This window comes from Musca autumnalis, unplaced genomic scaffold (genome assembly GCF_047663935.1).
Source record: "Musca autumnalis isolate F117 unplaced genomic scaffold, ASM4766393v1 scaffold_3, whole genome shotgun sequence".
Classification (NCBI taxonomy): Eukaryota; Metazoa; Arthropoda; class Insecta; order Diptera; family Muscidae; genus Musca; species Musca autumnalis.
The window spans coordinates 150,333,760-150,349,209 of NW_027411866.1; the positions used below are offsets into that span (position 1 = coordinate 150,333,760).

General features: G+C 37.3%; 1 protein-coding gene across 10 annotated transcripts in view; it reads left to right on the forward strand.

Annotated features, from left to right (window-relative positions):
• The first annotated feature begins 8,397 nt into the window (after positions 1-8,397).
• The window catches only part of yin, a 109,124-nt gene continuing 102,071 nt past the window's right edge, over positions 8,398-15,450 (forward strand). The window contains exon 1 of one of the 10 annotated variants that reach the window (XM_073974828.1): positions 8,398-8,887. The gene's annotated coding sequence lies outside the window, so the exon portion shown is untranslated. Of the gene's footprint in view, positions 8,912-15,450 lie in introns of all 10 variants that reach the window. The other 9 variants (XM_073974833.1, XM_073974835.1, XM_073974830.1 and 6 more) reach the window with 9 other exon arrangements.

The following is a 15,450-nucleotide window of genomic DNA, read 5'->3' on the forward strand; positions in this document are numbered from 1 at the left end:
CATCTTCTCTGTAAAGAGTCGGAACATTCCAGGTGAAGATTAGAAGAACATGGTTCTTAAAACTTTTTGTTTTTCTTTTTTTTTTTTGACATAGTAGAATGTTTTTATAATCCTACGTCAAAACCAAGTTTTTATCGATCTTATGCGTGAAAGCACGGCACATGTAAGCTCACTAACTTTAACGGGGGTTAAAGGCAGTTCCCCAGGTGGTACCACGGGAATGTTAGTGTCCACTTCAGATGAAAGAGGGGCAAAGTATGCTTAATATTTCTAATTTATTTCATCATCAGGAACTTTTTTAGTTACAATCCACGACTTAGTATAGCCCCAATATAACGGTACCACCCGATTTTACTATGCCAACTTTTTCTGACGGGCTGATTTAAGCCTAACGTGATGCAATAATCTTCTTAATATACCCACCATACCATTGCTATCGAAAACGATATCGTTTTCGAATGTTTCTCGGTAGTTTTGCGGATATTTTGTTCGAGAACTACACACGAAACTAATGAACCGATTGTCATATAATTTTGTGGGGGGTATCAAGGGCATCAATATGTTGTCCTTCATAGATCGATTTTATTTTTAAATTTTATTTTGTCTGTTTTATGAACCCTCAGTTTTTTTAAGCCAACAATTTATATACATATTGACTTTTTTGGTCCATCATTTTAGTAAAATCTAATATCTAATGTAATGAAAGACTAGATTTTTATGTTCTACATAAGCCCAGAATAAGTTAGAGTTAGCACCGCAGAACGCGTTTACAAAAAAAGGGGTTTCATGGACGGCCATTTGCCACAAAACCACATAATATTTTTCAACAAAAAAATTCGGACACTAGATTAAGATGTGTTCTTTCAGATGAAAAAATCGACCAAAAAATTTGTTGTTTTCTTAGAAAAAATCATGAAAATGGAATTTTTTAGGCTTTACAAGTGGGGTCACCACTTAATTCCGATCATCAGGCATATAAGAAAAATATTTTAGTGCGTGGACGAAGGCTAAGCTTGGAATGATTTGTGTTATAAATGCTAGTTTCCAAGCTTATCCTCGATCTTTCATTTACGAAAAAACATAAGATTGCTGATCTTATTTTTTAATCACTTTTATTATTTTTATTTAACAGAAAATAATTTCAACATCTAGAGAGTATTAACCTACATATATATTATTATTATTTATTTATTTGTATATATTCATATTCATCATGTTATTTGTTAAATTTTTAACACATACTATATTATGATCAGCAACAATCACCCATAGTCATTTAAATGTCTTCAACTTATTCTGTTGTTCATATTTTTCTGATTCTATTTGTTTAAAAGGATATCAATATTGCGTTTAATGAGTACAATTACCACCACCATAACCAACATTGGGGTTAATTGTCTTAGCTTTCAAAGCTAATTTATTTAATGCTTACTCAAAATGTAAGCTCGATTTAAACTTTAATAATGCCTGCACACACACACACTAATTGAATGAAAAGCTCATGACCAGACCAACATCAATTTTTATTAAATTGTGCTGTCTTCACCCCACTCTTATAAAAGTGTAGCTTTATCTAAATAAAAGCTTTGTTTGTCATGCACAAACCAGTAATATGGATGTATAAGAGATTGAATTATGCCAACAAGACTATATTTAAATATATAAATTGATAACAGCGTTTACACTTTTCACTGTCATCAAACTTTCTTGAACTTGAAGTTTTTGTCATGGGTTATAAACTACCACCTCCCAAGAAAAGTGTTATCTATTTGACAAATGGAATATTTGTTCTTGTTGGTTTGTGTTTACATGGAGCAAAATGTGCGAAATGAATGCAAGCAAAATAAAACAAGTAAAAAGGTATCTGTCGGCTTTGCCGACAGAGATATACCCTCAACCTATATCTGGGGTCTTTTCAGAATTGTATGGCCCTTTTTGGACAGGGATGCGAGGTTGTAAAAGAAAGTCCTAACCGTAACGGACACACAACTCAAAATCGTTTTCTCTCGTCGAGATATGAATTTTGGTATACCGTAAGAGGGGTCTACGACCAATATTTCGCGGTGTTACATGACAATTCTATCCTCCGCATAAATGTACTGATATATATATATATATATATATATACTAGCTGACCCGGTTCCGCGTTACTGGCCCGTCATTTTGGATTTCCGTATAAGGCTTAGTAATCTATCTACAATGTATCTATATAATATTACGTCTGTACGATAACCCTAAAAGTTTTACAAATTGGTACAAACTTTTACTGAATGCTGCTCGATAACAAAATTATCCAGCAAAAGAGAGCGAGTTTGGAGAGTTTTGTAACTGAGAACTTGCAAACTTTAGCTGGAAATTTTGTCCTGCAAAAATTTGCAAGTCTGATCAGCTGACTTTTAATCACCAGTTCAATGTAAACAATTCCAAATGTTAACATTTTTGACCAAGAAAATTTCAAAATGTCACATTTTTTAGATTCTAAAGCGTTGTGGATAGGATTAAAGCATTAAATAAGTAAACTGCAATTTTAAAATTTATGTTTTTGTTCCGTTTGGTTTAAAATATCAAAAGAAACAAAAGCAAATTTCATACATTTTCGGAAACGGCTAACTTTTTAGGGATACGTAAAATCGATTTCGGTTAATCGATTATTAGCCGTAAAATTTCTAAAAGTCGTTATCGACTATTGACTGTGCGAAAACCGGATAGTCGATTATTCTTAATCGACTTTCGAAAGACGGAGTCAACTATTATTCGTAGTCGAGCATTAGTCATATTCCATTATTATTCGTTGTCGACTATTAATCGGGGACGACTATTAGTCGTAGTTGACTATTGGGTGTGTTAAAACCGCGCAATGGACCGTACTTTTTATACATATGTATATACATCATGGTCGTTTATATTCGATTATAATCGGTTTTCGGTGGTTAACGAATAATTGAATGTCGACTTTTAGTACACTCTCAAATAATCGGCTAACCGAAAGTCGAATTTTAAGTTTTTCACGAAAACCGTATAATCGAAAAACCGATTATTGCATTTCACTGCGTATCCCTACCGACTTTCTTGCAAGTTTTTGCAAAATGCTGTTCGATAACTTTCTTCAATTTTTCTTGCTTGAGAGAGTAAAATTCACTGAGAGACGTTGCTGGAAATGACTGAGTAATTTTTGCTGGGAAAGTTATCGTACACACCTATTGATACCTCTAGGTATTCGAACCGAATTGACGATGAATCGACGTTTTGGTATAACCCTCATGCAATGTTATCTCCAGATGTAAAATAGAATATTACTTTAATTAAAGCCTCCACCATAATATGAAGGGTATAATTAACTTTATGATTCTGTTTGTAACCCATCGGAATATTCGTGGGAGAACCTATAAAGTATATATATTCGTGATCAACATAAAAAATAAGTGAATATAACGATGTCCGTCTATCTGTTGAAATCAAGATACAGCTCGCTATATTTAACATATAGCTTTTCAATTTGGTACAGAAGTTTTTATTTTTTCTCGTAGCATGTTTGGTATTGAAAATTGGTTATATCAGTTCACATTTTGATATAGCACCGACTGACCGCCCGATTTTCGGAATGTTCAAGGTTATAGCCGCATTATCCTACCGAAATAACCATACTTTGGAATTTAGTCTCCCTTAGAAGCATAAAGCATTTTTGCAAAGGATTATCCGCATATGTCCACGTTTTGATGGAACTACCCTAGGTACCGCCCGAGTCTCTATATTTTGGAGGTTTTAGCGTCATTATCCCACTGAAATGGCTGCAATTTGATATTTAGTATTCAGTGTGGGTATAAAACATAGAATATTCGGTTAAGGCCCAGGTTTCTTGGGGGTATAAACCAATTATACAGAGAATTATCGGCATATAGGACGGTACTTCCCGAGTTTAGATAATTTGGAAGTTTTTTTTGTCTTCATTGTGGGTATAACACATTCCCACATAGGATATTCGGTAGACGCTTTTTATATAGCCTTCATTGAACGATACCTTCCGATTTCCAATATTTTCAAGGTTTTAGCGGCATTATTCAACAGAAATGGCTATATTTGGTATTTAGTCTTCCTTGGAGGTGTTAACCCTTTCGGGGATTCTATGCCATATGGCATAACCAATTTTTGAAGGCCGTTTTAAGGCAAAATACTTATGGGCACTCCTTTTTTAATAATTTTGTATTTTTCCCTGAAGTGTTATCTAAAAATAATTCGACAAAAATTTTTGATTGGTGGACCCTATACATTGTTATGTCTCAAAGAGCAAGCGCTCCTCGTTCGATTTAAAATTTGCATGAAAATACCATCTTATAATTTTATATATTTTATTAACAAAAATATTTTTTTTTGTTAACTTTTTGTATTTAATTTAGTAGATAATCGTTGCCTTAATAATTAAAACGAAAAAAATATCCGAAATATAGTTCAATGGAGCTGCCAGATTTTTTATATTTCATACTATGCCATATGGCATAGATTTTTCCCAACGGAAATGTTTCACTTTGTTTGACTCCCAGATCTTCTATTGTAAAACCCCTAGATCTTCTATAAGAAGACCTCCAGATCTTGTATAAATAGACCTCCAGGTCTTCTATAAGAAGAACTTCAGATCTTGTATAAGTAGACTTCCAGGTCTTCTATACGAAGACCTCCAGGTCTTCTATACGAAGACTTCCAGGTCTTCTGTAAGGAAACCTCCAGATCCACCATAGGAAAACCTCCAGATGATATATAACAACTCTTGCAGATTTTCTAAAATAAATCCTCCAGATATTATATAAGATGGCCCCACGTCTTCTACAAGCTGACCTCCAGCCCTTCTATAGGATGACATTCAGGTGTTCTATAAGAAGTCCTTCAGATCTGCTATATGAAGACATTCAGGTCTTCTATAAGAAGTCCTCCAGTTTTTCTATAAGAAGGCCTCAAATTTTCCATAAGAAGACCCTATCTTTTCTATAAGAAGACCCTAGGTTTTCTATAAAAGACCCTAGGTCTTCTATAAAAGGCTTTAAATGTTCTAAAAGAAGACCGCCAGATATTCTATAAGAAGACCTTTTATGTGAAGACCTCCAAATCTTCTAATAGTAGACCTCCAGATATTCTATGACAAACCTTCATGTCTTCTATAAGTAGACCTCCTGGTCTTCAATGAGAAGATCTTATGCTTTTCTATAAGAAGGGCCCCTGCTCTTCTATGAGAAGACCATCTGGTTTTTTATAAGAAGGTCTCCTGCTCTTATGTGAGAAGACCTCCTGTTCTTATATAAGAAGACCTCCTTCTCTTCTATAAGAATACCTCCTGTCCTTCTATATGTAAACGTCCTTCTCTTCTACGAGAAGACGTCCAGCAGACCTCCTGCTCTTGTATAAGAAGACCTCCTTCTCTTCTATAAGAATACCTCCCGCCTTCTATATGCAAACGTCCTGCTCTTCTATGAAAAGACGTCCTGCTCTTCTATGAGCAGACCTCCTGCTCTTATAAAAGAAGACCTCCTTCTCTTCTATAAGAATACCTCCCGCCTTCTATATGCAAACGCCCTGCTCTTCTATGAAAAGACGTCCTGCTCTTCTATCAGAAGACGTCCTGCTCTTCTATGTAAAGACGTCCTGTTCTTCAAGAAGAGGACCTCCTGCTCTTCAAGGAGAGGACCTACTGCTCTTCTATAAGAAGACCTCTTGCTCTACTATAAGAAGACCTCCTGCTCTTCTATAAGAAGGCCTCCTGCCCTGCTATATGCAAACGTCCTGCTCTTCTATGTGAAAACATCCTGTCCTTCTATGAGACGACCTTTTGCTCTTCCAGGAGAAGATATCCTGCCCTTCTATGAGAGGACCTTCTGCTCTTTTATGAGAAGACGTCCTGCTCTTCTATAAGAAGACCTCTTCCTCTTCTATAGGGCCTCCTGGTCTTCTATAAGATGAAATTTAATTAAAAACTTGAATATTTTAGTTTTGTTTTTTTTTTTTTCCTTTAAATACATTCTATGCCATATGGCATAGTGTCCAAAAACCACTTTTCCAAACAAAATGTTAAAAAATGGGCTTAAGTATATATAAAATTGGAAAAATATATTTTTTCAGATCAAAAACAAAAAAGAAGCACCGAAAGGGTTAAATATTTTAGCAGAGAATTGTCGGTATAAAACCATGTTTTCATTCATAATACCTAAACCTACCGATCTTTTGGGGATTTTGAATATTTTAGCCACATTATTCAACCTGAATGGCTTAAACCTGATTTCAATATAATTTATGGTGGTGTGCATAAAAGTTGGGGCCGGTCGGAATTAATGTCGTTTTTACTTCTTGTTAACAGAGAGATGTTTCATTGAACACATTATTTTGCACTCCTAAACATGAAAACATCTGTGATTTATGCTATTGGGTTTATCTTGACTTTGCTGTATTAAAAAAACGTGGTCTTGATAGAGTTATTCCAAGCACTGAAGTCAATGGACTTGCCAGGTCTAAAGCCACATTGGTATGGTCCAATTATTTCGTTGACCATTGGCTTTAGTCCCTGACACTATCTTATGGGCAATAGGGAGAAGACGTATGCCCCTATAGTTGGAGCATACAGTCCTATCTCCTTTCTTGTGGACGGGACATAGGATGCTCAGGTTCCAATCGTCGGGTACGCGTTCTTCCTGCCAGATGGTGCTAACTAGCTGATGCATACACCTTATCAGCGCGTCGCCTCCGGTTTTAAACAGCTCGGCTGGTAAGCCATCGGCTCCTGCTGCTTTATTATTCTTCAGCCGGTTGATTGCTGTTTTTACCTCATCTTGGCCGGGTGGTATACATTCTATACCATCTTCTGGGATTGGATCTGTGGTATCATCGTCTTCGCTACTATTGGATACCAGCAGATTGGAGAAATGTTCATTCCATATCCTGAGCACACTATCTGTATCAGTTACCAAATTACCTTGCTGGTCTCTAAAGGAGGATGTGCCTGTACCAAAGCCATCAGTTTGATGTTTCACTCTTTGGTATAACTTTCGGACTTCATTCTGGCTCCTGTACATCTCGATTTTTTCACACTCCCGTCTTTCCATTTCTCTCTTTTTCCTGCGGAAAATACGTTTCTCCTCTCTCCTTTTCTCCCGATGCCTCTCTCGTGAGCTATGCGTTGCTACTGATTGTAAAGTAGCCTTATATGCCACATTTTTCTCTTCGGTAGCAGCACGACACTCCTGGTCATACCATGGATTCCTTGGTGTAGGTCTCTGGTATCCAAGTATGGATTTTGCGGCTGTTTGCATGGAGTGGGCAATATTTTGCCATTGTGCTGATATGTTATCGGGACGAGGAGTGCTTTGATTAAGCAGTTGGGGCAGCTGAGTGGAATATGCTGTGGCTATCTGTTGTGTTTGCAGCTTACCGATGTCCAACTTCCGTGTTGTGTCTGTTCGTGCTTTATTTGCAACGTTTAGACGGGTACGTACCTTTGCTGCAAGAAGGTGGTCTGAATCTATGTTTACTCCTCGGAACGATCGTACATCCAACACGCTCGATGAATGTCTTCCATCTATCACAACATGATCAATTTGATTACTTGTTCTTTGATCTGGAGACAGCCAGATGCCTTTATGAATATTGAGATGCTTAAATCTGGTGCTGCTAACTACCATGCTTTTTGCAGCTGCAACGTCTATTCTCCTCTTACCATTTGTCAAATGTTTCACTGTGGAAACCGAATTTCCCGACTGTTGGGCCAAAGATATTCTCCTTTCCAATTTTGGCATTAAAATCGCCTAGAATGATTTAAATGTCATGGGCAGGGCAACGGTCATAAGTTCCTTCAAAGCGCTCGTAAAATATATCTTTGGTTTGTTCGTCCTTGTCTTCAGTGGGAGCATGAGCGCAAATAAAGCTGATGTTGAAGAATTTTGCTTTTAATCGAATTGCAGCAAGTGTTTCATTCACTGGGGTGAAGCTGGAGACCAGATTTTTGACCTCCGACCAACTACAGATCCGCAACCAAACTCATGCTTTGTGTCATGACAGCTATAATACAGTGCGTGTTTATTTACAGACATTAATTTGAAAACGTACGCATCAATTTTTGGGTTACTGTTGTACCTTCCTGTATTGTTTTAATCTTCTTCTTTACGCTCCTGTTAGAATCAACCTCGTATTTTTTTGCATTTGCACAGGTAATAAAAAGAATCTCTAACAAATTTTAATTATTTATGAGAGCACTCCGCCGTTACAAATGGCAATTAGAGAAAAAATTATATTTCTCTCAAGTTTTCTTACAATCACAAAGAAATCCATCAAAACTGAGAGACACTAAATTGCATTGCAATGCATTTTTCAATTCGGTTGCTGTTGTAAATTTTCAATGCCAACAATAAGAAACAAAAACCCAGCTCAGACAAAAGTTTAGCTCAGAGACAGTGTGACGGTAATGCCAACAATAACAACAACAACAATTACTGCGAAAAAAATACAGATTAGTATGTTTGTGGTGTTACAGATCGGCTTTATTTGTGGTTGTTGGGTGGTTTAAGTCAGTCGTTCGTTGACATAACACAAAAGTTGAGAAGAGATATTGATGATGTCGTCGGCTGCTGCTGTCAAGTGTTGGCGACTGATCTTGTAACAACAACCGCACTTTACAATTGCAAGCCGGGCAGCAGCCACACAACAATAACCACTTGTAACCTGTCCGAATGATACTTTATTTGTGCAACAACAGTTGCCCAGAACAGTTGTCTTATTTTGTGAGTCGGTCGGTCAATCGGTCATTGTTGTACGATCGGTGGTCAGTGTTGTTGTTGAGAAGACAAGAAGAACAAAAAACGGTGTTTAAGAATAGTGCTAATTTTTAGTTTTAACTGCCTGCCTTCTTATTAAAGTCATTTATTTAAAAGAATATTTTGTAGGCTTTTTGTTTTTTCTTTTATTTTTGACCATCTGGTTTCTTTCTTCTCCATTTGGCAATGTGTTAAAAAATTGTCATAATAAAATCACGCACTTCACGAATTGACCCTCAGAAGTGTTCCGAATGTGTTATTTTTTTATTATGGCATACCTACTTAACGAAAATTGTGACAAAAAATATGGATGGCAATAGAATTTTAATTATTTTAACTGTTCTGTTCAATAACACTTCAAACATCGATGACATGCAATTTACATACATACATACATATATACTTGTGTTTGTTCTCTAAAAAAATGTGTGTTTTGTGCAAACTGTGGCTCATAGAAGGTAATTGGAGTAGGAGAAAAAATTGTTAAAACTAAGAATTACAAATATGAAAGGTTTTCTTTGTTAGTGGCAAATCAATTCCTTTATAGAATACCATATCACAAATTACGAATGTGAAAGGTCGGGAAGTGTTTATTCTTTTAAACGAAAATGTTAGAGGAAAAAAATCAATTCCTTATTGCTGTATGTGACATAAGGCAAATTAGTGCTATTTGATAAGGGTGTTGAATAGAAAATTCCCCCGCTGGGAATTCCTAGAAATTCTCGATTAAAATTCTTGTTGGGTATTCCCAAACGGAAAAATGGCTTAAGTTGAATGTTTTCATTAAGCTCAGATCGGGACCAAATTTATTTCACAGGTAGGTCTCGTCACCCTGATCACAAATATATAACATTTATTGCGGAAGTCCATACTTCCCGAGATATGGGCCTCTGAAGTTCCTTGTCAAAGGCCCACTATTTAGGCAAAAATGTATGATTTTAAAGGAAATTTTCTTCCCGTTCCTTAGATTTGCACCTGTCCATAGGAGAAAGTCTTAAATCCCCGGCCGAAGGCCGGCTATTTAGAGAAACTTTTGTGATTTTAAAGAAAATTTGGTTCCCGTTCCCTAGATTTGCACCTGTCCATAGGAGAAAGTCTTAAATCCCCGGCCGAAGGCCGGCTACTTAGAGAAACTTTTGTGATTTTAAAGAAAATTTGGTTTCCGTTCCCTAGATTCGCATCTGTCCATAGGAGAAAGTTTTAAATCCCCGGCCGAAGGCCGTCTATTTGGAGAAAATGTATGATTTTCAAGAAAATTTTGTTGCCGTTCCATTTTGCACCTGTCCATAGAAAAAGTCTTAAATCCTCGGCCGAAGACCGTCTATTTATAATAAAATTTATAAATATTATAGTATATTCCTTAAGCTTTACAGTAGTATCCATATTATCATTATCCGAAGTTACACACAAAGGAATATTCGGAACTTCATAGGCCCATATCTCGGGAAGTATGGACTTCCGCAATAAATGGTCACGATCAGAGCTTAATGAAAACATTCAACTTGCTCCCTGTTTCACTCGGAGACCGTTGGTCCATTGTGGTTATCCTGTATAGGCTATTTTGAGATGCTGGAAATGATGATTTAAAGATGATGGTGTATTGCTTAAATGTTTGAAGATGAAGGAGATGATAGAGTGTTGATGCAGGTTGATGAAATGAGGATGATGGATAGAGGTGAAGAGACGATGGTGAGTGTAGGAGGCGTATCTGGAAAAGCGAAAAAGAAATTTTATTTATTAAGGGTTGCTAGTGATCTTTGCTAAGTCATGCTAGATGTCTGGCAAAGTTGAGTAGGACGATGGGATCTATGTTAGACAGGAAGGTCAGAGTGTCTATCTCATATCTGGCTAGTGTACGGTATCTCCTTGTTTGCAATATGAGGCACCTACAGAGCAGATCTTCGAAAGACTCTAGATCTTCGAAAGACCTCCGTATCTTCACATAGTCTGCAGTAGTCAATGCCACTGTCGTCCCATTTTGAAGTTAGGGATCTCACTCTGCAGTGACCTGTTATAAGTCCAACCACGATGTTCATCCCTAACTTGTCAAGTGAGAGAATGGAAGCCGTTCTTCGACGAGAAACCACAGGCCAGATTGCCTTGGATACACTACATCCAGGTTCCCATAGCCATCTTTGATGTACTTCCTCATTGAAGAACTCCCGAAATTTGCCGATGTAGTGACACATCGGTGGCCGGACCTAGAGCCACCTCGAGCCAGTTCATCTTTGTTGCTGTGATCCGGAACCCAACATAGCTTTACGATATCGTGTATATCCTGCAGAGCTCTCCTGCAATCAAGAATACCTCTTGAATTTATGGTCCATGACTTGAGAGCCTTGATGGCCGCTTGACTATCGACATATCGACGCCTCCAAATAATAGTATGCTAAGTCGACTTAGCATGTTTTCAAGTTCTTTACATTTTTATATTTAACGTCCTTTAACTTAAATTCTGTTAAATGTTGGTGATGATCGGACAATCCGAACAGAAGTTATTAACAAATATTTACTTAGCATAGTGCTGAAGGTCAAAGAAATTTCCAAACTTTTAGAGCTTGTCCTGCCAAACTCGCTTTTCAGAATTAGCAAACTATTATTTGGAGGTGTCGAACGTCCTTTAATTTAAATTCTGTCTAATTTTGGTAATGATCGGTCAATCCGAACAGAAGTTATAAACAAATATTGACTTAGCATAGTACTGCATTTCAAAAAAAAAAAATTCCAAACTTTGAGAGCTTCTCCTACAAAACTCACTTTTTAGACTTAGCATACTATTATTTGGAGGTGTCGATATATAGTCACCGGTCTTGTAAGACTGCCTTCAAGCCCTTTAACCAATTCAGCTGCTTTCCTGATAGCAAGAATCTCCGCCTGAAAAACACTACAATTATCGTCCAGCTTATATGAGTTTTTAATTAATGGATTCTCGCAGCAGACGTCAGCGCCAGTACCTTCTTCCATCGTGGACCCGTCTGTATAAATTGCCAGACCGTTCAGAGGAGATACATATGTACTCAACCCATGCGTCTCTGCTTGGGAATATAACGGTTAAGGAGTCAAACTTGAATGAGGTAGGCATATAATCGCTTACGCAACCATTGTCACCTAACTCAAGTTGACTATCAATTAGTTTTAGGACATTTGAGTGTCCAAAGTGTGAACCACGCCAACACCCTGACTCCCGGAGTCTAAGAGCAGTCCTCGCCGCCTGAAACTGGATTAGGATATCCAATGGTTGGAGATCCAGGATGAGGTATAAAGCGGCATGAGGAGTGCTCTTAATCGATCCGGTAATCAGCAATGATGCGGTTCTTTGTACACTTGATAATTTGGAAAGTAGCGCTTTGTTCCCAAGAGCTTGCCACCAGACCAGTCCACCATAGGTAAGTATGGGCAGGACCACTGTTACATATAGCCAGTGTATGATCTCTGGTCTCAGTCCCCAGCTTTTTCCAATGGAGTTCTTACAGGAATAGAGTGCCATAAGTCCTTTCTTCGTTCGCTCTTCTACATTCCTTTTCCATGGGCAAAATCCGTGTCAGCCAATTTGGAGTTGATTTTGCCAGGTCCGTCCACGATAACTCTCGAACGGATCAACCGATTCGATCCAAAATTTGGCCTTCGTAATATTTGGTCTAAACTTAGGTTAAGTTCGAAGATGAGTTATATCGGTGTACTCCTTCCAGTACCGCCCCCACAAAAGTTTGGAAATGTTCGGAAAATTTGTGCGCACGATAACTCTTGAGGGAAATAACCAATTTGGTCCATACTTTGTACGTCGTGAAATTTCTACCAGACTTAGATGAGGTTCCAATATGGACTCAATCGGTCAACTCCTTCGGGTACCTCCCACACAAAATTTCGGAAAAGTTCAGTTTAGGACCTGTTCTCGAATCGCTATAATTTTAGAAAATAGCCTGAAATATGCCAAACAACCCTATGACACCGTGTGTAGTGGTTGGAGCGCAAGTTAACTCTCGATCAGATGTCAAGATTCGGTCCAAAATTTGGCCTCCTAGAATCACTTTGATTTTTGTTGCAGCAACATGCATTCGCTGCCTCAATTACGAAGGCAAACATTTTTTTAGGGGTTAGTCCATACTTCTTGAGAAAACAGCCAGAAAGGTATGAAAAACCCACCGCACCATATGTAGTGGCTGGAGAGCACGATAACTCTCGAACTGATCAACTGATATGGTCCAAAATTTGGCCTTCGTAATACTTTGTCTAAACTTTGTTTCAGTTCGAAGATGGGCAATATCGGTCCACAAGTTCCGGTACTTCCCCCCAATATTAAAAAAATGTCACTAAATTGGTATGCACGATATCTCTTGAACGGGCAACCAATTTGGTCCACACGTTGGATATCCTAATATTTTGTCCAAATTTAGCTTAACTTTTAAAATGACCCATATCGGTCCTCTCCTTAAGGTACATCCCCCACAAATGTTCAACATTTTTGTCTAAGTGCAGTTTAGGGCCTGTTCGAAGATCCTTTGGAAATGTATACCGATGCTGTTCTTTGTTGTCCTGTTTACAGAGATATTATGTTTTCCGAGGGCAAGTCCATGCTTCCAATTCACCATAGGCTTAGGGTATATCTCTGTCGGCGAAGCCGACTCATACTTTTTTACTTGTCTGTTTTGGAATACATTCAAAATTGAAAGCTTTTGAAAGTTTATCGTCAATTTGTCTACATTTTTATAGAATAGCACAATCGTTACTGCAAACAATTTTTAGTGTCGACAACGTTGTCGATTGTCGGATTGTTAAAAAGTTACAGAATATGCCTACAGCTCTCGAATCGCTTTGATTTTTGTTAAAGCAACTTGCATTCGCTGCCTCAATTACGATTTTTCAGGGGCAAGTTTGTACTTCTTACATACACCGGTCAATACCGTTCCAGTCCACAACTTCGGGTACTTCCCCCCAATATTTACAAATTTTCACTAAAATGGTATGCACGATATCTCTTGAAAACGGACGACCAATTTGGTACAAACTTTGGATCTCCTAATATTATGTCTAAATTTAGTTTAACTTCTAAAGTGACCCATGCCCTCTTCTCACGGTACCTCCCCACAAGAGTTCAACATTTGTGTCTAAGTGCAGTTTACGGTCTGTTCGAAGATCCTTTGGAAATGGAACAGCATCGGTATTCGTTGTGGTCCTGCTTAAAGCGATATAATGTTTTCCGTGGACAAGTCGATGCCTACTGGCATACTGGTCCTAGTGGGCGCGATACCTATCGAAAAGGTATAATATAATTTTTCCACAAACGTCCCATAAGGGACAAGGGAGTCTTCTCTCATATCAATGAGGGCACCCCGATTCATATTAGCTCAATGATATGGGACCTACAGTTTATCGCCGAGTCCGAACGGCGTGTCTAAGATACCACTTTTGTAAAGAAGTTTTACATGGCTGAAATACTCAGGAAATGTCGCCAACATTACTGAGGGGTATCTTGCCACCGTTGAAAAGTGTTTTGATGTTGCCTGACCGGGGAATTGAACCCACGACCTTATGTGTGCAAGGATATGACTCCCAAAATAAGATCCACTTTCATAATGGAACATGTCTGTCCATTACTTTAAGTACCTCCTCCGCAACACTTTGCACTTTAATCCTAATCAACATTTCTGTAGGCAAGCTCAAATGTCCAAAAAGGGCCACAAAATTGCAAAAAGATTAAATTCACATAGGCTGAGGGTATATCTCTGTCGACAAAGCCGACTGATACTTTTTTTACTTGTTTTTCTCTAATGAAACTTTTGAAGTCTTAATATTTTCTGGATTTTAATTCACCACTAAATACCTAAAAAATTGCAATTATATTTTATATGTATCAAATCCTTATATCAGTGAAATGATGAAATTTAAACTAAAATGTTAGGTGTTAACTTTCTTTTGACTCCGGCTGTATATCTTTGAACTCATAAGGTTTTCCTTATGTGCCCCTTTTTATCTTCAAGGCCATCCAAAAATGACTTTTTTGCAGCGATTAGGCGACCGTCGAAACAGCTTATTAAAGCCCACAATTAATAGCGATTGAAAAAATATGTGTATTATTATGAGAAATGTATATCCTCCACGATATCCGATTTTTATTAAATTTATTTTTAATTAATACTTTAATTTTTATTAAATCCAAAAAACCCATTCTCAATACCTATATAAAGGCTTCATCGCTAACAAAAACTACTATTGTTATCCTATTCCTATTTGATCCTATTCGATTTCGTTTAAAATAAATTATTTGTTAAAAAAAATCATTCAACTCTGGCAGAATTGTCTCAACATTAAAACCGATTTAATTTTACTGATCTACTTTCATGGTCATAACCTTTTATATAAAATGTCATAAATAAAAGTGTTACTTTATGAGCCACTGTATGCAACACAGGTACCTATTTAGCCATGCTCAGTTCTGATATGGAATATTTTGTACTGTTTTGCACTAATTAAAATTTCAACTCACGTCTTAAGAACAGTCAACAATTGTCATTTGAAATTTGTTGTTGTTGTTTCTAAGTTAACTTTTTGCTTGGCTTTCGTGATGCATTTAACTGACTTTATTTGTTGTATATTCTCTCGGTAAATGGAGTCTCTCAATTATGAATAATTGTTAAAGCTGTCAATAATTTGTTTGATTTCCATT